Raw genomic sequence first — 26,031 nt, forward strand, 5'->3', positions numbered from 1 at the left:
AGCCAACCAGAGCTTTCATGCCAACTGAGAGAGGGAGAATGAGCCTTGAGAGGACATTTCTAGGAACAAAAAAAGAACAAACAAAAGTACATACACAGGCATAAAAACTCACTACAAATGGGGGTGGAGGGATGGAGCAGCTACTGCAGCAGTACTCATTCACACATCTGCTGTTATGGTAAGTTTATTTACATATCTGTACTATGTTCTTCATATTGATCACTGCTGCAGTAGCCTAAGCTGAACAGGTAGATTACCATAACTTAGAAGAAGTGAGAGGTAGAAGGAGAAGTGTCCAGGAGTCCCTGGAGAATGGTCCTAGCAAAGCCTCAACTAGACATGGAGAAGGGATCTAGATTGTAGTGATTTATAAAAGTATGTAGAGATGACCAGTTTCTGCTTCTAGAATACTTCTTGAGTCAGAGGAGTGCCAATTATAATTCCATCATACTCAGCCCACAACAGACCAATAATTGAGTGCAATGCTCCCTTTTGCATGCACCTCACCAGACACCTGCAACAATTGGAGAGACCGCAGAGGTTTCTCACCAAAACATTACAGGGTGCACAAAACAAGTCTTATGCAGAAAGACTGAAAGCTTGTTCACTGTATTCTGTCTCCTAGAGGTTGCTAAGGGATGACCTGTGTCTGGCTTACAGGCCAGTCTCTCTAACCCGACCCTGATGGAAATGCTACACATTCATAAATCAAACTGCACAAGGGTCACTCGCTCTAGGGATCTTAACCTAGCCTCTGCCATGAACAAATCATGCTGGAGAGATTGATACATCTCACAGTTTCCCTTGTGAATGCCTCCATTCTTTTGAAAGATGACATCCTATGGCTAAGTTCAGATTCACTGCTATTGATCGTATTACTGTTAAAGGAAGTAATAAATTAGGTTAGCATAATATATTGAACAAAAAAGAAAAGTTTTGGATAATCAAGCTAGGGGCTTTGTTTCCTCCAGGTTTAAATGCCATGTTGTAATTGGTGAAAGGTAAGGGTGCGTGTCTTTTTCTGTGTATTTAAGTGTAACTGGGGGTAGGTTTTTGATACTATTTTCATTTGTGTCTGCACTGAAGGAAGCTTTTGCTGAAACCGGTCTGTAGCATTTGATCTATTTATTGTTTTTACAATAAATAGTTATTGGTGGTTCACTTATTTTGTGCTGGCTGTGCTTGTTTTTTGTGCTTTTGGTATCTTTGCAGCCATGCCCTCTTGCCATACTTGTATACTGATGTGTGTAATACTACCATAGACCCTTACCTCTGTGAACTTCACTCACCTAACCATCAACAGTTGGGGGTAATTCCAGATAAACATGGCTAGGCTTGAATGGCTCTAGGGCTGTTAGTCTAGTAACTTTCTATGTACCTATGAACCAGCCCTTTCAAAAAACATAGATGAACCCAAGGACAGTGTGGAATGTGTCTTAACCCAGGTCAGAACAGTTTTGTTGTGGTGGGAAAAAGGTAATAGCCTGAGTCAACCATTTGGAAACAGCCTGCTTTGACACAGTTTGTCCCTTCCTCTTACCGTCACAAGAAATGAACAACTGATCAGAAGTTCTGAAAGATTTTGATCTGTCAGCACAGTACATGAGTTGTATGTGGACATCCGATGTATGAAGTATTCTTTCTTCTTCATTCTTGCATTCAAGGAAGAACACAGACAGATGGATAGTTTGGCTTAAAGTAAACCCAGATAGCACTTTAGGTATAAAAGAAAGATATGGAAAATAAGATATGGTTAAACTACCAAAAGAGTCTGCAACTCCAGTATGCTTCTTGTAGATGTCAAAGCAATCAGTAAAACTGTTTCTGTTGATAAAAACCTAATATCAGCCAGATGAGCTGGTTCAAATGGAGCAAGTGTTAACTTCTCTAACACAAAATTAAGATCACAAGGAGAAGCCGCCAATTTTCTTGGAGGTCTGTTATGCAAAGCCCCTTTCAAGAGAATCTGACATGAGAATATCATGAAAGTGGGGAATCATGTGTTAGCATGCTGAAATGGTCAACAAATGAACTTTGATAGAGGGGGGAAAATGGCCATAGGAAAAAAACCTCCACAAATATTGTAAAACCAGAGAAACAACTAGCCATGAAAGGGTGGTGCTTATGATGTTGGTACCCTTTCCTTTTGCCAATATATGATATATGATTTTCTAGTAGCAGGCTTTCTTGCCTCCATTAGTACCTTCTGCACGTCCTTAGTAAACTGGTGCCCAAATGGTATTAAGACACTATCATCCAGGCAGTCAGTTGAAGTTCCTTGGGGTTGGGATGTATCAAACATGCCTGTTCTTGCATAAGCAGACCCAGTCTAGGAGGAAGATTATGGTAATTGCCCCAGGTCAATTCCAAAATATGGGACAACCACTGTTGCCTGGGCCAAAAGGGAGTCAACATAATGATCTTAGGGATTCATTCTGAATCATCAGAAGTACCCTGGATATCAGTGGAGAGGGTAGAAAAGCATACAGGAACACCCTGTTGAAGGAAAAGAAAAGGCATCTGTCTTCCAGGCCTTCTTGCATGAAGTCCTGAAGTAGAAGTTTGCCAGCTTTGAGGAACTTCCCACATATGGATCAAGTCTTGGAAGACCCCAGAGCTAGTTTCCATTTGTGAGGGTCTGCTTTTGTCCTGCTCAGTTTGTCTACCACGGTTTTGCTCTCACAGAATGTAGGATGCCTATAGAGTGAGACTGTGTTATAAAGCTGTATCCCATGCTAACATGGTTAGTCTGCATACGGTGTTAGACCTGGTTCCCCCTTGCTTGCTTATGTATCACATCACTGTGGTATTGCCTGTAATGACATGAATAGATCCTGGGAAACTAAAAGTTGAGTGTCTTGATAAGAGCAATGTTTTTTGTTTATGTTTATGTACTTATGTCTGTCTTTGCTGTCCCAGATACCTGCACTTTTATCCCCCTTCGCACTGTTCCTCAAGCAAAGTCAAAGGTGTCTGTGGTGACTGAGTGCTTTGAAGCAGGAGAGAAGGGGAGACCTGGATTCAGGGACATTTGATGTCTCTACCAAGGAATTTCTCTTCTCACAAATCCCAGAAGTGGAATCTGAAATGGGTGTTGATGCTGGGATCAAAGAGACTTCAGATACCGTTGTATCTTTCTCGTGTCTTGCCAGAGGTATCGTGAGGATCAATGATGCCTTGAGACTTTGAATCCTAAGGTAGTCTCTCATACTGACCGGAGTCTGAATGGAAAACCCCTGAATAGATCTAAATATAGAGCTAATTTTTTCCTGTGGAAGAAAAACTCTTTGTATTAAGGTTGCAGACACTCCAGGAGCACAATTCTGTGAGATGGAGTCAAAAAGGACTTTTGAATGTTCTCTTGGAAGCCCAGCCTGCATAGGAGAGCTGTCACCCAATTAAGAGGTTACTGACACATTGAGAAAGACTTAGCAAAGATAAGAAAGTTGTCTAAATATAGAAAAGTGTGGATACCCCTTAGCCTGCAATGGGCTATAACTGGAGCTAGACAGTTTGTGAACAGTCTCGCAGCACAGTATAGGCCAAAGGGTAAGGTAGAGAGGGAGGGTGGCCTAATGGTTAAGGTGTTTGCCTTACAAACACAAGGTGCAGGGTTTGAGTCTCACAAGGGATAATTGGGCTAGGCTTAAAATGGCTCGCAAGAGCAGTTAGCTTAGTACTAACCTATGAACCAATAATGTGATCCAGACACATAAAACCTTAAGAAATGTCTAAAGTTTGGATGGATAGGAATGTAATGATAAGCATCTTTTAAATCTAAGGTTAGTAAAAAAAACTCAAATGAGGGAGAAGGGATAATATGTCGTGAAGTGAACGTATTTTGAACTTGGGTACTATCACAAACTCGTTTTGGAAATAAAGTCTAGAACTGATCTCCAAGCATTGTCTTTGATAACAGAAGCTTCCTTGAGTAAAAATCTATCCCCTCTGGGAAGGAGGAACTGTTTTTATAGATTATTTGAGAAAGGATATTCTGCATGACAAGAGAGCAGAAGGGTTTGGTCTGGTGGATGTGGAATAATTGCCTGGAAAGAAGGGCTTTCTTCTTACTGCCATCTTTACCAGCTGCTGAATCAGTCTCAGAACCTGTTTGAAACAATCTGTTGCCAAAAAGAAAAATGCAGGTTCATTTTCTATATCTTCTGGGGGGGTTCTGAGAACTCATTCAGGCAAACTTCCTCAATACAGTACCTGTGGCAACAGCAACTCTGGATGTATTATTTAAAGAGTCATATAAACACTTTAAACAATGAGTAGTGACCTGAGAAATTAAGGAAATGAAACCACACAAAGCAGATTTTTTTTCTTCACAGGAAGGAACTGAAAATAAACATTCCTCATATTTCCACAATTAGTCAGAATAAACTTTAGCATATGAGCGTGATAACAAAACATTCTAAAAAATAAAGTTGCTGAAGCAAACACTTTTTCCCCAAACTTATCAATAGTTTTCCATCATTCTCAGAAGGGAAGGGGTGGCCCATGCTATTGGACTGCCGGACTGCAGCCCCCCCCAGCTGTAAAACATAAAGAAATTAGAAAATAAAAGAAAGAAAAAAAAATTCAAAATTTGCAGACTTCGCGCATGCGCACTAGTCCGGACTGCTGCTGAGACAGTCTGGAGCATGCGCAGACTGTTTCAGCAGCAGTCCGGACTAGGAAACATGTTAGAGCAAGATCTCAGAAGTCTATGCAGTACAACTGCAATAGACTGCCCCGGAAACTCGCTGGGAAACCTCATCGGAGTCAGACTGCAACGTCAGCAGTCTGGAGTTTGCTGCAGTCTCGTCAGGAAGATCTCGCGATTCAGAGCTGGACGGATGGGGTCTTATGTGGATTTATGTGTTTGCAGCTATGGTGGAGACATGGATTTATGTGAACAGAGGGATTTATTTGCTTGTAGCTACGGCGGAGACATGGATTTACGTGAACATAGCCTGAGGGATTTATTTGCTTGCAGCTACGAGATCAGCCTACTACAGGTAAAGGGGTGTGTGTGTGTATGCCCCAGTTGCTATATACTGGTGGCTAGACTCATGGTGGTGTGATAGGGAATACCTCAGGCTTGAACCCTGTACCTTGTATGCAGGTGCTAAAGATCTGAATTCCATACCCACCACCAAAAAAAAAATTGCAGATTTTTGCCTCATATTTGATTTGATCTGTTCCTCATAATATCTGTAGTTTCTAAATGTTGCAATGCTTGATATTTGATGGTGAGTGGTAGCACTGCTGCCTCACAGCTACAGGTTCTCAGGTTTGATTCTTGGTTGGGGTGCCTTCTTTGTGGGGTCTGCATCTTCTCCCTGTGTTTGTGTTGTTTGCTTTTGTGTCCTCCCATGTTACAAAGACATGTCTGCATTATTTCTTCCTGGGCCTCTGCTGAAAATAGTTTTTTTGTTGTTAAAATTGACAGGCATTTGAATTTCAGACTTCAGGTTTCTGAATGTTTAACTCCTTGCATATTTGATGGTGTAGTGGTATCATTGTTGCGTCACAGCTATAGGTTTCCTGGTTTGATTCTTGGCTGGGGTGCCTTCTGTGTGGAGTCTGCATCTTATCCCTGTGTTTGTGTGGATTTGCTCTGGTGTCCTGCCATTTTACAAAGACATGTGTCTGCAGTATTTCTCCCTGGGCCTCTGCTGAAAATTGTTTTTGTTCCGTCAGAAGTAAAATTGACAGGCATTTGAATTTCAGACTTCATATTCTTCAGAAAATACATAGTAACACAACCTAAGTTTATAAGATGAATATTTGAAATTTGTCCTTATTTTTGGGACTGTATTACCCCATTATTGGCTTTCTCTAGGTTTTTTGTGCTAAGGTTGACAGCTATGACAATAACTGAATTCACTGAATATGTTTGAGGGCTGTATTCCCTCATTACTGGGTTTGTCCAGGTGTTTTGTGCTAAGAGGTTGACAGCTATGGTGAGAACTGAATTCGTTAAATGATAGCCATTTAAGTTTCAGTCTTCCGCTCTTTCACAAAGCAGCTGATTTGGCGTAGTGGTAAGTTGCTCTGACTGTTTTGCACAGGGACCTTGGCAGTAAAATGTATGGTGGTAACACAGCATTTTTCTTTCACAAAGCAGGTGATTTAGCATAGTGGTATGTTGCTCTGACTCTTTTCCACAGGGACCTTGGCAGTAAAATGTATGGTGGTAACACAGCATTTTATTCTAGCAACTTTCCAAGATTATACAAGCAATGTTTAATGTGTTCCTGTTTTTTGGGCTTTTGACCACCCCCCCCCAATAAATTTGGCTTTTTCCAGATTTCTTGTGCTGCAAAGTTGTGATGCAGTTGAGTATTGAGTAGATTTTACAAGGAGCTGGGAGCTGCAGGGGAAGAGAAGTTTAGTGCTGCTTATGCTAAGTCAGCTTGCATTGTTAATAGCACAACAGGTTGTGTACTTGCTTTTGATGCAGAAGGTTGTTGGTTCTACTCCCACAAGGGGTGAATGCTGCCGTGCTGAAAAAGTTAAGATACTTACTATGAGCCTGTTATCAGTTTGCCATCCATTTCCTATTGCAATATTACTAGCTTATCATTTTTAATGTAATATAGGCAATTTATTCCTCAGGGGCATCAGCCACTTTATTTTTCGATGAAACCATGAAATATAAAGGTGTTTGCTAGCAGCAACCTCTTCATTAGTTACAGATTTATTTAATGTGGAATTATTTAGATGACTTTTTTACTTCTTCAGAGATTGTGCATATTTACTGATAATGGTGGACTGTAGAATTGTGCATATTTACTGATAATGGTGGACTGTAGAATTGTGCATATTTACTGATAATGGTGGACTGTAGAATTGTGCATATTTACTGATAATGGTGGACTGTAGAAGTTTGAGTAGACTTTTATGATGGAAATGTTCTGAACTGGGCAGTTTTGTCATTATGGGTGCATGCATTTTGTTTCATTGTTTACTAGAAAGATGTTCTGAATTGGGCAGTTTTGTCATTATTGGTGCATGCGTTTTGTTTCATAGTTTAGTGGAAAAATGTTCAAAACAATAGGAAGGTGTATCAAAGAGCACATGTATGTTTCATATGCAAGGGGCCTATGATTTGAAAACAGCCCAGAATTAATCTTTATCTGCCACTGGTAAAATGTATTTTCTTTGAATGTAGGTTTCAATGCTGTTTCAATAAATGTGAGTTTCAAGGGCAGAGAAGTTTTAATGCTAAGTTTGTTTAGCAGATGTCTTAGTGTTTGTGCTGTAAAATGCAAAATAAAACTTTCAAATGAAGCCCAAATCATCATAGAAGTAAATCAGTATGCACATTAGTGTTTATGGTAAATGGAGTGAAATAGCCAAGTAATGGATCATTGGAATGGCTGCAGGGGGAGGCTCCATTCGACCATGATTTTGTGAGGGGGAAGGGTGGCAAACTTAAAGACAGCCCCAGCTGAACTATACCTCCCAACTGTCCAGATTTTCAAAGAATGAATACATCTTTGCTTCTTATTTTTGGTTTGTTCCTCATAAAATTTGTGTTTTTTTGGCAAATCATTTAGGAATTAAGTCACTAAATAATGACACACTAGTTTCAGACTTCATAACCTTCAGAAAAATGCATGCTAAAGTAAGACCTGTTGTTCTATCAACTGTCTCAGTTTATACAAGAGCAATTTTTAGTACTGTTTATATGTTCCCCCAATATATTTGGCCTTGTCCAGATTTATTGCATTAACAGGTTGAGAGGTACATGCAAATAAATTGCTTTATAGAATTAGGCATAGCCAAACCTCTCAACTGTCCCTGATTTTGGCTCAAAATGTTGCTCTTCCCCCTAATAATCCCTTCGCAAAATAGCAATTTTGGAAGAAAACATGGAGGGTTTACAATTAAGAAATAGCTGTAATAATCAGAGTTATAGATTACTTTTATTTCAGAAATGCATGTAGATTCTTTTATTTTGTCAGCTGCTCAAGTTAGCAGTACTAATATTAAAGTGTCCCTTCTTTGACAGGTTCCCAGCTGTATTGTGTGGCTATTTTATATTTTTACATCACATTTTTGGTCCATTTTTCATAAAATTGTGTTTTTTTGGCAAATTAGTGACAAATTATTAAAGACTGAAGTTAGAAAATAATGACAGACATTTGAGTTTCAGATTTCATACCATTCAGAAAATTCATACTAATGCAATACCTATTCTATTATCTTTCTAAGTTTATAAGAGCAATATTTAAAAATTGTCCTTATTTTTGGGCCTTTGTCCCACTTCTTTGTATGGCTTTGTCCAGATTTCTTGCTCTGAGGTTGAGAGGTATGACAAATGTGTCAGGGCCATCACAGTCAGCCAGAGACATTTCAAATTGTGACATACTTGTTGCACCCCACTCCCCCATGTAGTGACTGGATGTGTCGAAGCAAGGCAAGGAGTAGTTATGCAGTGTAAATGTGCAGAGTATCCCCCCCCCCCCCATCAGAGGTAGACACAAGTACTAGAGTGACTTTTCATCTGTCCTTGATTTTTGCAGAATGGTCTGGTTTCTGTCATATTTTTTTGTACTGTTGATTTATGCTTATTACTCAAAGTGCCTGTTGCTCTGTGTTTAAGTAGCAATACTTTAATGACCATCAGGTAAGCTTGGCTGAGATCGTAAGATGCAAGTAAGCTTTAATAAGCATACTGTTAAAGAATTTCCAGCATTGAAAGCCTTTCTGTTGTTGCCATGTAGAGAATACTTAACTAGATAATGTATAAGCCTTGGGTATTGAAATGCATATGACAGTATTTGTAATAAAGGACAGGATTACATTATTTTAAGAAGCTCATTACACTTGGAGACTTCCAGTCATCTCTGCAGGCTTTACCCGTAAACTAAACAGAATGCCAGTCGTGTGGTCCATAACCTGTACAGTAATCCTTTTAAGCAGTGTATCTTGAGCTTATTTCTTGTTTGCTTTTCATTTTTTACTTTGATCATATTTCCCCATGAAACAAGTAGATAGTTGTCAGGAAGCAAGTCTTTTTTGGATAAGAAACATTTTTACAAGTGAGGGCATCAGAGATTTCTACTTTCAGCATGTTACTTGTTACTTTAATAAAGCTGAATATAAATGATAATTACAACTGCAATGCAAGAAGTGGTTTGAGTTGAGTGCTGCTTGTTTTTCTTATACATGATTTTGACTGGCATTCCATTAATGTATTTAAAAAGTAATTTATTTGTTCATGCCTCACAACCTTTTTGTTTCCATCTAGATATTAAGTAAGCTGTCATGCAGCCAATGCATTGAAATATTTTTATTCTTCTACACTTAATTTTGTCTTGATTGGACTCTCATAATGACAGGTTGGCACCCAGGGCAGTGTATTTAGTTAGTTTTTGTGGTTTTGAGCATAGCTCCTCCCCTTTCTAGTTGGCAACACCCCTTCCCATTGACCCATTCAGCTGTCTCCTGCAGCCCCCCTTTGATTTGAAGTCACCAGCCACCACTGCAGAAGGGGAAGGATTAGAATTGACAAAATGCTTGGCAACAGCTGGATTAGCTGTAGCTGATGGGGCCAGTCTGGGAATAAGTCTATAAAAATGTGAAAGCTTAAGGAACTTTATACATTCTACCTGCTTTCTTAGGTGCAGCAGGCTGACTATCAGGGAAACCACAGATTGTGACAAATACATCATCTAATGCTGACAGCACTGGTGGGTATGGAAGGAGATACTGCGAATTCTGGGAATTCCACTTGTAACGATGGAAGGGGCTGAAAAACCTCAGTGTTTTCCCACTGAAAACACTGGCACATCTCAGAAATAGTCTCAGAAAAAGAGACTCCTTGATATGGAAATTCAAATAACATGCTCTCCTCAGTCTAACTCAGAAATCTGAGGAGAAAAGCTTGTATCTGTCCCATTACATTCATCTCCAGATTCCTTTTCTTGAATCTCTTCTGGAAAGAGGAATACCTTTTTTTCTTTTTGCAGAAACCATCTGATAAGAAGGATCAGTAGCATGTACCAGCTGTGAGCTGAGCTTAATAAACTACTCCTGTCCAGTGGAACTGGAGCAGGAGAAGATACGTGTTTAATTTTCTGTTTCTTTTTGACAGGAAAGTTAGGACAAACAGGGTTAGTAAAATCAACAACAGCTTCCCCAGGGATTGGCACAACATTCTGCCTAAGCAGGGGCAACTTCCCTGCCCCTCCTCCCAACAACAACAAAAGTGGCTCACCCTTGCCTACTGAGGAGGAATCCAACAACCACACTGGACATTGTTAAACCATGGTCAATAGTGACTGTATGGTCAACACCAGAGGGATCTGAGGAAAAAGATGAGTGGTCTGAGGGACCAACTTTGGCCACAACAGTCACCCATGTGTGGCTGAGGCAGTTCCGAGCTCAGTGTCATGACAAAAGCTGTTTAGGTAACTTTTTCTTTTTATGACTGGAAGAAGAACCGACACTGGAACAGGTAGTTTATTCCATGGTCAAGCTAAAATGTTGTTTCTTTCCCAAGGAAACTAAGCAGCACAAGCCAATAACATTTTTGAATCAGTATACAGTCAATTTTCCCAATAAAAGTACAGTAAAAAGCACTGTAATATGCTTTAACCCAATTTAAATACAGTTATTTCCACAGAAAAAATGGTTTTAGGATGTTTAACCCAACTGTGAAGCTGTCAAACACAAAAGTGCAATCCCATTTAAAAGTACAGCAAAGTTGTGTGACAGTCTTTAGAAACACATATTCCAAACTTAAAACATAATTTCCTAAACAGGGAAGTACATTTAAACATTAAAAATAATATGTGGAAGGTTTTTCCCAAATGGAAATTGTCTGCCCATTAATGGAAAAGCACAAGTTGAATGTCAACCCTTGAATGCTTGCAGAAAAACACTCTGCTCGGTGGCAGGAAAGCTCTGAAGGGCTTGGTGTAAAAAACAGTCTTTCAGTTAGCTCAGGTTGATATAACTAATGGTTTAGGTATGTGAAGGGTGCCCTAAAGCTTTTGAGGCTGTCTAGCTGTTATATCCTACACAGGATATAACCCATATAGCTTCAACTACTGCAGGAGTGATCAATATGAAGAATAAAAAGTGTTCCTAGATTCTTGCTACTTCTGGCCTTGAATGATCAATTTCTTAACCAGCATGAGTACCTGATCTTAGAATTTTCTTATAGGTTCATAGGTGTTTACTAGGCTAATGACCACAAGGGCCTATTTAAGTCTAGCCATGCATCCCAAATCTGAGAAGTTCTGATATCCTTAAAGTGTAAGCATGGGTCTGGGAGATGAACCTTTTTCGGGTTACCTGTATCCATTAGAGACATAGGTGCCAAACCAGGGATGAATTTCCATTTTCCCATCCAATTGTCTAAGTTGCACTTGAATTGGGTTAGGAAAGAACTCTGCTTTACATAGATGGGAAGTCTGTTCCATAGACGGGGTAGTCTCTGCGATACATACCTATCTATCCAGCAGGTCCTTTTTATATCACAGGCAAGGGTTAGCTCTTTAGAACAGGTAATTCTGGTGCTGTTTGTTTTGTGGATATGCAGGAGGTCCATCAGAGTGGGGTCTGACAATGCCCTGTATGCCAGGCATAGATTGCCTCTCAAAAGCCTGTAGAAGACAGAATACAGGGATATGGCCTTGAGGCGGTCTGCACAGGACATTTTACTTATGCCCTGTATTGTTTTAGTGATGAACCTCTGTGGACATTCCAATTGTTGAATATGCCTGGTAAGGTACATACCAAAGGGGGGACTGTACTCAATGACAGGTCTGATGAATGCCAAATGCAGTGGAACAATGACTTCCTTGGACCTAGATGCTATACCTTTGTTTATAAGTTGAGCAACATAGAATGATTTCCTTACCACTGTAGACACGTGATGATCAAAGGCTAGATTACTATCTATGTGTGTCCCTAAGTCCCCAACTACTGGGTCAACTCTAAGGTATGTGTTGTCAATATGATAGTTACCAGGAATGGATGACTTCCCAAAGGACACTATTATGTATTTCTTGGCATTTAGTTTTAGTCCATGGCTCTGACACCAGTTGTTTGCCTGTGTCAGCCCCTCTTGGAGAACATTTGTGTCAGTGTGAGATTCAATGACAGCTCCTAATTTGCAATCATCTGCAAATTTAGTCAGCCAGAGACCACTGACATTGGCCTTGACTTCTGAGAAGTAAATGCCTAAAATGAGTGGTCCAAAGACTGATCCCTGAGGGACTCCACTTGTGACTGTCCTCTTTGTAGAGGTGGACTCCCCAGTTCTAACTTTCTGGGTCCTGTCTGTGAGCCAGTTGGTTATCCACTGGATGACCTATGGGTTTGTACCTAACCTCTTGAGTTTGTCAACCATGCCTGAGTGGGGCATTGTGTCAAATTCCTTGGCCAGGTCAAGGTAGGCAGTGTGAATGATTTTGCCCTCATCCATTGCTTTGGTGACCTTCTCAAAGAAGTCAGCCAGGATGAACAGGGATGATCTGCCCTTGATGAAACCAAACTGGGTTAGGTCCAGTATCTGGAGGTTTACTATATCTCTGTTGATCATCTCCCTGATAATTCTTTCCATGGCTTTACGCAAACGACTAGTGAGACTTATGGGTCTGTAGTTTCCAGGGTCTTTAGATGGCCCGCCTTTGTGTAGAGGGATGACTGTTGCCTTTCTCCATTCATGAGGCGCAAAGCCTGTTTGGAGGCTATAGTTAAATAGTAATTCCAGAGACCCTGACAGGTCATGTTTCATGCTATTTAGAAGGCATTCTGGGATATTGTCTGGGCCTATTAATGCAGTGTTCTTAGTCTTAGAGAGAGCATTAAGGACCTGTTCCCTAGTGATAGTAGGGGTGTAATATTTAATGATGTTTCCTGAGGGAAGGTTAAGGGGGAGAGAAGGGTAACGTTGGAGCTGAATTTATCAGCCAGGAGGTTTACTATATATGCTGGCTCAGTATAGGTAGCTCCATTTACAATGAGTTCTGCACACAATTGTGTATTGCTTTTGAGGTTGCGGACATAGCTAAAGAATCCTTTGTCATTGTCCTTGGCCTGGAAGGCCAAACCTACATCAGATTTGGCTTTGGTAGACTTTATTTGTCCCCTGAGTGCTTTAGTTTGATGAGAGTGCTTTTATCCTGCTGGGTGCTGCACTTCCAAATTTTTGCCATGATTTTCTTCCTCCTGTTATACAGCCTATTGATTTTGTGATTCCACCAGGGTGGCTTGTTTTTTGAGTTAGATCTGTACTTCTTCCTGGTGGGTACAGCTGCCTCTATGCAGCTATTAACATGCTTGTACAGGGTTTCTGTGAACAGTTCTGCATAGGAAGCATTGTTCTTAGGGTTTATAGTGGCTTGAAATTTTGCCAGGTTCTTACTTAATAGCAGGAGGTTAGCCTTAGAATAGCTCCTGAATATTCCAGGTTTAGCTGGGGGTCCAGGTTTTATTTTTACTTGAAAGGAGACCATTTTGTGGTCTAACCTTACCAGGAAAGGCATTACAGTAGGTGGGTGCAGCCGTCTCCCATATTAGTGAGTACCATACCTCTCAACCTGGAAATGTCAAAAATCTGTACAAAGGTCCATGAAAATAGGTACAAATCTGTACGCTGATTAACATACAATTTGCATACATAATTATGTAACCCCGCCCACTCCAACAGAATTGTGGGATATCAACTTTCAAATGCAAACTGAAGAACAGAAGACCAAAATATGGCCTCAGAGTCCCCCTACAGCCATTCCGATGCCCCATTTCTTGGCTATTTTGCCCCATTTACCATAAACACTGTAATGTGCATATTGCTTTACTTTCACAATGATTACTTGGATGGATTTCTTTAAAACTTTTATTTTACATTTTATAGTATAAACACTAATAGCCATCTGCTAAACAAAGCAACACAGCCTCACAATGAAAATAGACACCCTTAAAACTTCTCTGCCCTTGAAACTCACATTCATTGAAACAGCATTGAAACCCACATTCAAAGAAAATGCATCTGGCCAGTGGCGGATAAAGATTACCTTTGCTTTGGGTTGTTTTCAAATCATAGGCCCCTTGCACATGAAACATACATGTGTTCTTTCATACACCTTCCTAACTGTATTAAATTATGTTCCTTGTATAATACAGCACACTTGTTAGAGCATGTTTTAAATTTATTGTTTTGAACATTTTTCCACTAAGCAGTGAAATTGCCCAATTCAGAACATTTCCATCACAAAAGTCTACTCAAACTTCTACAATCCACCAGTATCAGTAAATATGCACACTTTCTGCGGAAGTAAAAGTCATCTAAATAATTCCACATTAAAGAGATCTGTAACTAATGAAGAGGTTGCTGCTAGCAAACAACTTTATATTTTGTTGCTTCATCTACAAATAAAATGCCTGAGGAGTAAATTGCCTATGTTACACTAAAAATGATAAGCTAGGAATATTGCAATAGGGAATGGATGGCAAACTGATAACAGGTTCATAGTTACACTAAAGAGGACATTCTCAGGACTGCAGCATCCACCCCCTTTAAAAATACAACACAGTACAGTATCAGCAATCCATCTACATACTGCGGGAGTAGAACACATAGCCTTCTGCATCAAAAGCAAGAATTCAACTACCTGTTATGCCAAGTCCATTTGTGTTGTTAGTAGCACAAGCAGTACTAAACTTCTCTCCCGCTGAAGAACTATGCAGCACAAGAAATCTGGAAAAGCCAAAATCTATTGGAGGAGGGCGGGGCAAAGACCCAAAACTAGGGACACATTTTTAAACATTGCTTGTATAATCTTAGAAAAGTTGCTGGAATAAAATGTTTTGCATTACCATGCCTTTCCTGAAAGATAGAAAGACTGAAACTTAAATGGCTATCATTATTTAGTGAATTCAGTTCTCACTGATTTGCCAGAACATTTTAAGAGTAACAGACAAAAAGTACGTTTCAGACATTCTGTAAAATAATCACAAGTGTTGGGGTATGGGTAGAGAAGTTAGGCTCTTGCTCATTGTACTTAAGGCTCAGAGCTTGAGTTTCAGTAATCCTAACCATCATTTACACCTAACTGGGGCATTTTACACACACACACATACACACACACACACACACACACACACACACACACACACACACACACACACACACACACACACACACACACACATTCCATCAAATAAAATATGAAAGGAGCTGCCATCAAATAAACACACATAGCTGCCATCAAATAAAATATGAAAGGAGCTGCCATCAAATAAAATATTAACCACACACACTGACAAGTGTAACATTTGAATTAGTAATCTGCTTAATACACAAACCACTCTGCTCAAATAAAATAATGAACCATAGCACATTGCTTAATACACCGGAGTGGAGCTGGCTGCCAATAACGAACCCCTCTGCTGTGAATAATAACCACTCTGCTTAAAATAAAATAATAAACACACACCATGACACCAAAAATGCTTAGCAGTACATTGCTTAAATAAAATAGCTGCCGCCACCAATAACGAACCACGCACATTTGAATTATCTTCTTAAATAACGAACCACTTTGCTGCCAATAACCACTCTGCTAGTCTGCTTAAAATAAAAGTAGCCAATGTCTTTATCAGATAATGTATCTGACAGAGACTCTGCACAATTCAGTGTCATAGAAAATACTTTCTTAGAATCCTTTATTATATTACAGTCTTCTTGTGCACTACAAGTATGTGAATACAGTAATTGTGTGTTTTGTTTGCAGGCTTAAACACTTATCCTTCATGCTCCAGTTCATATTAATATAAGGTCATTTTTACATAAAAACGATAGATGCCCCCCTCCCACAACACACACTTCTCTGACAGGTATTTTCTTAATCCTTACTTCACACTCACAGTACTTACCTCGCAGAATAATTGCATCCAAACAATTTCTTCATTCCAATGGCGACGAATGATGCTGTATATAATCCAACAATCTTACCAGTCCGATAAATTATGCAATAATGATAAAAGAGCAGCCAGAACATGAAATAGAAGTTAATCCAACACCGGCAGCAACTGTTTGTTGCCGTTCCAGGTTCCCGCTCGCATTTCAGACAGGCCGGAAATGCGTGAGCTCCTTGAGCTCAATTCCGACAAGCTGGGAGAGTGAACTGACATCATCGCGCAGGCTGGTAACCCTGAGGGAGCTGATGTCATCACATACGCAATGATGTCAGCTCTAACAGCCACGAAAAATTAAAAACAAAAGAAAAAAATCAGAACTGAAGGGGTGCCACTCGGGAATCGTGGCACCCCTTCATTTGAACCCCAAAACTCGGTAAAAACCGAGCAATTAGGCACTGTTGAGAGGTATGGTGAGTACCAGATCCAGTATGGTCGTACCCCTAGCTGGTGTATTGACTATTTGGTCCAGGGAGTTTGTGTTTACAAACTCCAGGAATCTCTGTGCATGTACGTTTAGTGTCGTATAGGGTTCCCAGTTAATAGCGGGATAATTAAAGTCACCCATGAATATGGTATTGAGTTGGATGGTTAATGTTTTAATAAGGTTAAATGCATGGTATGGGTTTTCTGGGTCATAGAAGGGGACCTATATACCTTGCAAGGAAGTGGTATTGGATTTTGCCTGTGGTGATTTGAACATGGAGCAGCTGAAGTGCATTGTCCTGTTTGACCCGCCTTGAAGTATATTTATTTTTGATGTAAATAGAGACACCTTTACCTTTAGTCCCTGCCTGGGGAGTAGCTAGCCTAAATGTGTGGAAGGCATTCTAACCTTGCACTGTTAGTGTGCTCTCTATGAGTTTAAACCATGTCTCAGTGACCGCACAGACATCCGCATTCTCTAGGGTAAAGAGAGCTTCTAGGAAGTGGAGTTTTTTGTTTAGACTCCTAGCATTGAGCAGTAATACCTTTGGATTTTCTTGGTTTTGATTTGCTATGTCAGAAGTATTTTCAGTTTGGTCTTGCCTAAAAAAGGTACTATGGGGGAAGACAATGTTTTAGCTAATATTCAAAAGCCTTGAGGGGAGAGGTGCAGACCATCCCTGGCAAAGCAGTGTGGTCTGCTGACCAGCTCCTTCAATGCTGATAAATATTGCACCCCCTCTAGAATGACACCAGACACTAAGCCAGTTATTAAAGTCAATCATCTTTTGTTCATATTGTGGCATCAATCTTGGAGAAGGTAAATGCTGCTCAATGCTAGGCTCATACCAGCCTGAGACACATATTCTGAGAGCTCCATGTCTCTCTTCATATAGTCTAGGGAGGTACGTCTCTGATCATATAATCCCACATGGACTATGACTGAGTCATATTGGTAACTGTGGTCCAATTTCCTGAGTGCATGCGTAATGTGGCAGATCCTAGCCCCTGATAAGCAACTGATTGTAACTTTCTCCTTACTCAGCCTGGTGAGAGGGACATCACTGTGTCTCATGATGGAGTCTCCAATGACTGGAATGTTGGATTGTGTGGTGGCTTGCCTTATGGGCTTAGAGGTAGAGGCACCATGAGATTTATCTGTATGTGTTGATATGGGTGTTGTTTTGAAAGAGTGCATTTGGAGCTGCAGAGCGTATTTGTTATGTGTACCCTGTCTAGGAGGTCTTTGTGGTTTAGGAAGGTTACATGTAAGTGCCTCAGCATATGTGGGTCAATATGTCTGCTTTGAACTATGCATGATGGGTGCAGCGTATGTACTACTGACAACCTTATTGACATTAGAAGTACTTTTATGTGAGAGCTTTGCCTCCAGTGTAAATACATCTCTCATATACCATATCAGTTTGAGAATTAACTGGTGGTCAGTAAACATGAGACAATTTCTATATTGCCTCAGGATGACCATATTCAGCAAGCCAGTAACTGAGACAGTAGGTAAGTTCATATCCATAGCAACAGACCATTATTTATTGATTAGGCAGTTGTAGTGAGAATATCAATCACTGTCAGGAGGATCCGGTTTGCAACTATGTGGACAGTGCTTTTCACTGCAAACTAGTTGTCCTGTGTGCAACTACATATTGGAGAAATTTCAATTGTGCTTTTACAGGAAAAATGCCACTCAAGGTGTCTGAGTCTGTACAGAGCACTGTAAACACTTGAGGGGAAACTAATACGCAGACCCTGAAAATTTAAGGATGAAGTATTTAGGCAGATATCCTGAAGTTAGAAACAAATCAAACATTACTTACTGAAACCAAAGAATTAGCTTGTCAAGAATGATGAAAAGAGGGGAGTCGCATGAATGGCTAATGCTGGTCTCACCACAGCTTCACTCTGCTGGGACACAATGCTCCTTTGCGTCTTCTCTCACCAGAAGCAAACTTTTAGCACCAATCCCAAGAAGAGAAGCAGGCCACAGCCTGTTTGGTGATCCACAGTCTTCTCCCAGATGATGCAAAGGTCTGTAGGCTTGTAGCCTTTTTCTGGTAGATGCCTTGAATAGCAACCAGATCAAACAGGAACATTAAGCACAGCCACTCACTCTCCAACCAGAAACAGTCAGGAATCAATGCACTCTAGTCTTTCTCTCACCAGGACCAGAATATAAGCACACATTCCAAGCTGTCACCTATAAAGCAGTTATTAGGCTTTCTGGTGGTCAGCAGTCTCCAGGAAACAATGTCCCCGTACTCCTCTCACCAGAAGAAAACAAAAGCACTAATCCCAAGATGTCTACTGAGAGGCAGAAAGTTGGCTCTCCAATAAACGGAGGTCTTGCAATAGATGTTTAAAGGTGAGATGAAAAAATTGGTTTATAATAAACACTGCAGTGTGCACTGAGCAGTTAGATATGAAAGTGGGTAACTTAAGTTTTAGCTGTCTAAGTGGAAAGCCACTATTTTTAAAAGAGGAAGATAGACTGAAAAGTTGTGGGCACTTTTGTATTCTGGTACTATGGAATACAATGGGATGGCCAATAAATTTAAATAGTTGAAGGGGAGTGACTTCACAAAATGATAATTTTGTGCTTCCTTAAACCAGCCAGTGAAAGGATCCTTTGATACCTAATTTCTTTGAACTCTAGTGTTCTATGGGCTGTGAGTCCATCTGACTGGGATCCATGTTAATGAATTTAGTATGGTCTGTATTACGTACATAATTTATTTACTTACTTATGGTTCTTTACCAGGGTAGTGCAGTGATCAGAACTGATCAGTTGCAGGTACAGCCATAGAGAATACAATCTTAAGTACAGTTAAGTACAATAACTTAAAAATGATGCATTAGTGAATTAAGTAGTGTATATATATATATATATATATATATATATATATATATATATATATATATATATATATATATATATATATATGTTCGATCCTCGGCTGGAGTGCCTTCTGTGTGGAGTCTGCATGTCCTCTCTGCATTTGTGTGGGTTACCTACAGGTACTCTGGTTTCCTCCCACGTTGCAAAGACATGTGTCTGGAGTGTCTCTCCCTGGGCATCCACTGAAAATTAGCATTGTTCCAAGATGGACTTTCCTTGTAAACAAATGTTAAATAAATAATAGAATCAAACCATTGGTGCAAGGTTTGATTCCTTCAGCCTCCATTGCCTAACTGGCAAATCACTTAACTGGACACTGCTCCCAGGCTGAGTCTTAAAAAGGTCTATGCAGATCAGTTTTCTATCCTTGAAAATAAATAAAATTAAAGATGCAGCATAATGAACAATGTATTAGCAACATCCTACTGAGACATGCATTACATACAGTGTGTGTGTGTGTGTGTGTGTGTGTGTGTGTGTGTGTGTGTGTGTGTGTGTGTGTGTATGTATCAGAGTGGAAAAGATTTGAAAAGAGGCATGGTAATGTGGACAATTAGGCAGAACTGCCTGAAGGTGCATGTGGTTAGGTGATGTGACCTATTGTAAAACATGTAGACTGACACGTATCATGGCAGAAGGCTTTGAATTGTACTGCAACTTGGAGTAGAAGGATAACCCTTTTTAAGTAGGGGATACAGATTCCCGGAGTTTAAGAGCAAGTAGTTTAAGAGCAAGTATTGAGAAGCAATGGCCAGTACAGAAGAGTTTGATTTGTGGTATTTGAAGAGTAGAAGTAGGGTTTTTTGGGGGTTGTGTTTATAGTGAGTGAAGGAATAAGTCTGGTTGAAGGAAGTCTGTATGAGGTCATTGTTTACAAGAAATTCTGCTATGTCAGTGGAGTGGGGACTAGACAGTTAAGACTGAAGTCACCAAACATGATTATGCTTTTTGTGTCTGTGGGAGACGATAGTAATACTATGAATATAGGATTAGAATTTTGCAAATGAAGAAGAGGTGGATGCTAGAGCGGGGCTGGAAAAAATGGATGTTTTTTCAGGAGGGGAATGTTAGTATAATCTAGTACGAGAATGAGTTTGAAAATAAGTTTGCTTGTGCAATGATCTTGGTTCCTCTATGTGGTCTTTTGCCTGGTCTTAAGTCTGAGCTGTAATGGTAGGGCGGGAAAAGGTAATGAAACCTGATAACGTTGTTTGCTATTACTGCAGCACTGTTGAGAGAAGGGAAGGATAAGAAAATATTAACTGGTCACATTTTTCACTGATGCTTTGGACAGTGATCAGGACACTTGAGCTGGTGGATGATGTGTTGTGAAAGGTAATGGGAAATTAATGGTAGGTCCCGGGACTGGATTCTGTGTTTTCCCTATGAAGAAATACAAGGAAGATTGGAGTAAATGTATCTAGACGTTTAGTGCTATTTGACTAGGTGGGGTGGGAGAAGATGGAGATGGGAAGTATTAGGATCTAATTGTTTGAGGGCAATAGAGTTGATTGTTGTCAGGGGTGTGTTAGGGGTATGAATGGTTGAGAGGAAGTAACAGGTTCTGTAGTATTGGAGTGTGGGAGAGGTTGAAAACTTAGGGAGAAAGAGAAACACTGTAATAGTGTCATAGCTTGGGGAGGGTGAAAAGAATGGATAGTAGGGTTTGTGAGCATAATCAGTATTGTATGTGGCTGAGGTGAATATTGATGTGTAAAGTCCAAGGTGCAAATCACAGTAGCATAGAGAAAAGTTGAAAGCAGTGGGAAGGGATAGTGGTGTGTATTTAGGGTGGATAGATGGATGGCATGGAGTGATAAAAAGAAAGGGATGGTAAAATAGGAAAGTTGATAGGATGCATTTTTGCCATCTGTGTTTTCTAGCATTAGTGCTGAAAACATGTTATAGCAGGAGCACACTAAGGGAAGTAAAGTTAAGAAGCAGTGTGTTAGTAGAATGAATTGAGGGTGTGAAGGAGTCTGCAATAAGAGGAGTGGCAGAATGGGTGAAGACAGGGAGGAGATAAAGGAATACATTACAGGATATAGGAAGTGGCTAAGGAATTGGTAGTGGGAGGGGAGTGAAACATGTTGCATAATCCCACCAGTGGGAATCAATCAGTGTAACAAACTGCTCAGAGAATTCTTCCAGTGCTGTCCATTGCTCAGATGCAATGAATGAATAATAGACAATAATGGTATATTTGTAATGTTGCCTGCACATCTCTCTTGTAGTTATGTTTAGTACTCACAGACATTCATGTTCTTTCTCTTCCTTTTTTCTGTTTCACATTGTCCTCTTCATGTTACTTGCAAGATACTGACACTCCTTCTAAGATATTTCCTGCTCTTAGATCTAATTAAACGATATAACATTTCTTTCTTTTAAGAATTTTTAATTTTAAGAGTACCTTAATACAAACAGGGAGTTCAGCCAAGGTGTTGCAGCGGTAGCGTTGTTGCCTCACAGCAAGAGGTTCTCCTGTTCAATTCTCGGCTGGAGTGCAGGGAGGCCTTCTGTGTGGAGTCTGCATGTCCTCCCCGCGATTGCGTGGGCATTCAAAAGACATGCATAAATGGGCGTGCCTTCGTTGAAGGTTGAACGTCATGCTGGCACCTCGGCGTTCGTAAAAATCTACTGTCAATCATTAGTGGACCGGAGTTCCGCTGTGGCGACCCCTAACCGGGAAAAAGACGAAAGACAAACAACAACAACCTTAATACAAACAGGGAAACTTGAACTGTTCTTTGCATGACCTATAGTAGTTCACACAAGTGTCCTTCTAAAAAGTTTATTTGTTTAATATCTTTCCACATTTATTTTCTCTAATTGGTTACTTACACGAGTTTGCTAACATCTTAGCCAGATCTGTTAATAACTGCTCAGTGTTATATACTTTTGTATCACTGAAAATTAAGTTATGAACTCCTGAGTCATATAGTTAAACCATACCACAAACGTTTTGCCACTTGTTATAATCATTCTAAAAGGACTTGTTATTTAAGATCCCAAAGAGATTTTCAAAGTTGTTGCATGCATTGATGTTTGAAATATGACCAATTATAGCAAATAGATATACTCACCTAAAACATACACACATGTGCACACATATAACACACACACACACACACACACACACACACACACACACACACACACACACACACACACACATACACCACACACACACACACGCTACAAATGGACATCTACATTTACATATGCACCAGATTAACACATTTTCTCATATTAGTGGCTCAGAGCATGAGTCAGCTGATGGTTATCCAATGTGTCTTAACATCGTCAAAGGCGGAAGGCAACATTGTCTTGGCAAATGGAGCTTCCCAACCTTGGCATTTCTCAGCATTGTCACTATACACACAAACTGGCCTTTTCTTCAGGTTTTCTTAAAGGCAGCTATATGCTGAACATGGCAAATAAATGGATTATCTTGTGACATGCTATAGACATGGACATTTTTCTTTTTAAATTATACAAGTAAATACTGAAACATATATTGTGTTTATTATTATTATTTTTAAATCTAACAATTATTCTTCAGTTATGGGGGTGGTCACGATGGTGCAGTGGTTAGTATTGCCGCCTCACAGCAAGAGGTTCTCTGATTCAATCCTCGGCTGGGGTGCCTTCTGTGCGGAGTCTGCATGTCCTCCCTGTGATCACGTGGGTTTCCTCTGGGTGCTCCAGTTTCCTCCCACATCCCAAAGACATGCTGCAGGTGGAGATCCGCTGTGAAGACCCCTAACCAGGAAAAGCCGACAGAAGAAGAATTCTTCAGTTATAGGTGAGCATTGATTACTGTGCTGTAATACACATATGCATTAGATGTTCATATTTCACCTACCTTCTATGTATGTCATAACTTCAAAGGACATAAAATGTGTAAAATCCTTAAACAGGCCTCCTTAGTTTGAATACTTGCTATTTAAGGGTGCAGCTGGTAGTTTAATATTTTTGGACTCTCTCAGACGATACCTCCTTTCTATCACAAGACAAAAAAATAATTCACAATGATAATAATACCACTTTTGAATCCACTTAGAGAAGAATAATCCAAACCCGAGGGAGGGCTGCAATGTACAACTGCTCTCAACAAGCATCTTGTCATATCCTAGAAGGATCATTTAATGGATGTCAATAACACAACTATTTGTTTTACCGCCCAACATTGCAATTGTTTTCATAAATTGCTGAGGTATTGAAAATAAGTTACATTCATATTTAATTCTGAATAGAATGATGTGACTTTAAGACTGGGTAAAAGTTCCTCTGTAGACTTTGACCAGGTGGTTATTCCACGTCATTTATATTCCCTTAAATTTTACATGACATGTAGCCACTGAAACATCTTGCTTCCAAGTGCTTAAATGAGTGGTCACATAAAGGAGTCTGGGCAGGCTGGACGTTTGCAGTAGTAGTAATGCTACTGTAACAGAAAATAAATGGTCTGTATGAAGTCTGAAAACTGACTAGAATAAACTACTTCAGAAATGTTTTTGTACAGATTACCTGCTTAGAAAATGACTCAAAAGGGCTTTCAGTTATGTAACTGGTGCTATTCACTCCATTTAGCTTAAGACATGGAATCTAAGAAGAATGTTAGGGATATGTTGCTTCTGAGAAAGCCCAGTAAGCTCTGACTGCAGTGTTTAAAGTATATGTTTGAAGACCTATAATTTATTTATATGCAGTATTCATGTGATAAAACCTGTGATACAGATCTTCCAATGTCATGAAGTCAATCAAAAAAGACGGAGGAGCCTCTGTGCACTGTTTCATAACAATCTCTCTCTTTCTCTCCCATTCTAAAAAACACTATAATTTGTATGGCTGCTTGACCCAATTCTGTATTGCAAGGATCATGATTTACTCTCATCTTTTCATGTAAAAATGCTGACTTGATGCATTAAATGACATGAATGCTTCAGTTTCACAAGGGAGCTCTGTGCTTACAAAGAGTGGTCAGGTTTAGAACTACTGACCTCTGTTTTTGTGTGCTTTTCCAGCTGCCTGCCCTCTGACAGTTGCTTCTTTCTCTGTTGCTTAAACCATGACATCTGGGAAGGAGTGAACAGCACATTATACATACTTACAATTAACTGATACTTGGGAGCTTGACCTTTAAAGGATATGGCTGCCTGATAGGTATTACTTTACATACAGCAGCTCCATCATGTTTGTTACATTGTATCTTCAGCAGACAGATCATATACTCCAGCCATCTTAGAACAATTTCATCAATCATTGTAAGAACTGTTTATTCTTGCCAAAAATCAGGACAGCAAAAACTACTTTCTCAAGAAAAACACATATTTAATCATCAAATCTAAGCCCCTATTACTTTAGCTACAGCTTATGCAGCCTTGTGTAGCTATAATTGTTAGTGTTGCTTAATTGCCTTTAAAGTAAAATAAATTCAGTTGTCCAAACTTTCTATTGAATGAATATAAACTGCAAATTAAAGCATGCTTTATGTCATAGGTGTTGATTTTTTTTAAATCAATATGGTTTACATATCTTTCTAAGATTCACATCCTGCAATCAGCACAGGTACTTGACTTCAATAAAACTGATTGTTTGCACTAACCAAACAGCTATTTTGGTAATGACTTGCAAACAGTTATAGATAAAAAATCTGTAGTATGTGTGGCTAGATAAAAATATAATCAAAGTAAAGATCTCACTTGAATATAGAACCACTTTTCATAAAATCTAGCACAACAAATAAGGAAGGAGAAAAGATAAATCAATTAACATTCATGGACAGAAAGTAAATATATTCATTTGTGTGTGTGTGTTGATTGTCAATTTTGATGCCTAGGTTAGTCAATATTTTTCCCCATTTAAGAGTCTCTTTTATAGCTTACCCTCAGAATTTAGGACCAAATCTTCTCAAAGAAAAATAAGGGAATGCAATACAATAAGAGCAAATAAACAGCCCTACACAGATGTCAATAGGTTTTGTCTTCATTTGTTTATTTATTTATGCATTTATTTATTGATTGATCGCTTCTGTTTACCAGGGTGGTTTGTCTGGGTCATGCAAGACTCCTTTTCAGTGGAGACCCAGGTAGAAAAGCTCCATCACACCAATACAGATAAGAAACAATTTCCATAGTTAAAAAAAATATATATTAGAGACATAATATTAAAGGATCTCTACTGCCTATAGTAAAACAAACTAAAAAAGGAAAAAAAAATCAGATTTGCAGTAATCTTAGGTATTTAAATTAAGTGTGATACAGCGCTTTATTAAGATGCTAAAATACAAGGAATTAAATAGTATTATACTAACTACTGTATGTATTGTGATTTTATCAAGTTTAAACCCGGTGCAGAGAGAGCTCTAGGTGAGCACAGCGAGTTAGACTTGTATTAAATATACGATCTGGAGCAAAGAGATTGAGGCTGGTATTTACAATATACACAGATTGATATCACTAAAGAGTAGAATAGTAGTTGTGGTGGAGAGAAGCAGAGATCTTGGAGTGAATTGAAAATGTGAAATGATAGGAAAATTTAGTTGGTACTGTATAATGTATAGTAAAGGCATTAGCAGCAGTGGGGGAAATGTTCTCCCCTCCTCTGTGCAGGAATCTCAGAGCTGATGTCAATAAGTATGGGCTACATGTAGTGGGGTCTATATTAGATGAACAAACACTTAAAATTTTGAGTACAGCATGCTCGACAGCTTTTAAGTGAAAGTTCATCTAAGCGAAACCCCATAATGTTGAAAAAAGAGTTTC

Source organism: Protopterus annectens, chromosome 1.part0 (assembly GCF_019279795.1).
Source record: "Protopterus annectens isolate FY-2018-M chromosome 1.part0, PAN1.0, whole genome shotgun sequence".
Classification (NCBI taxonomy): domain Eukaryota; kingdom Metazoa; phylum Chordata; order Ceratodontiformes; family Protopteridae; genus Protopterus; species Protopterus annectens.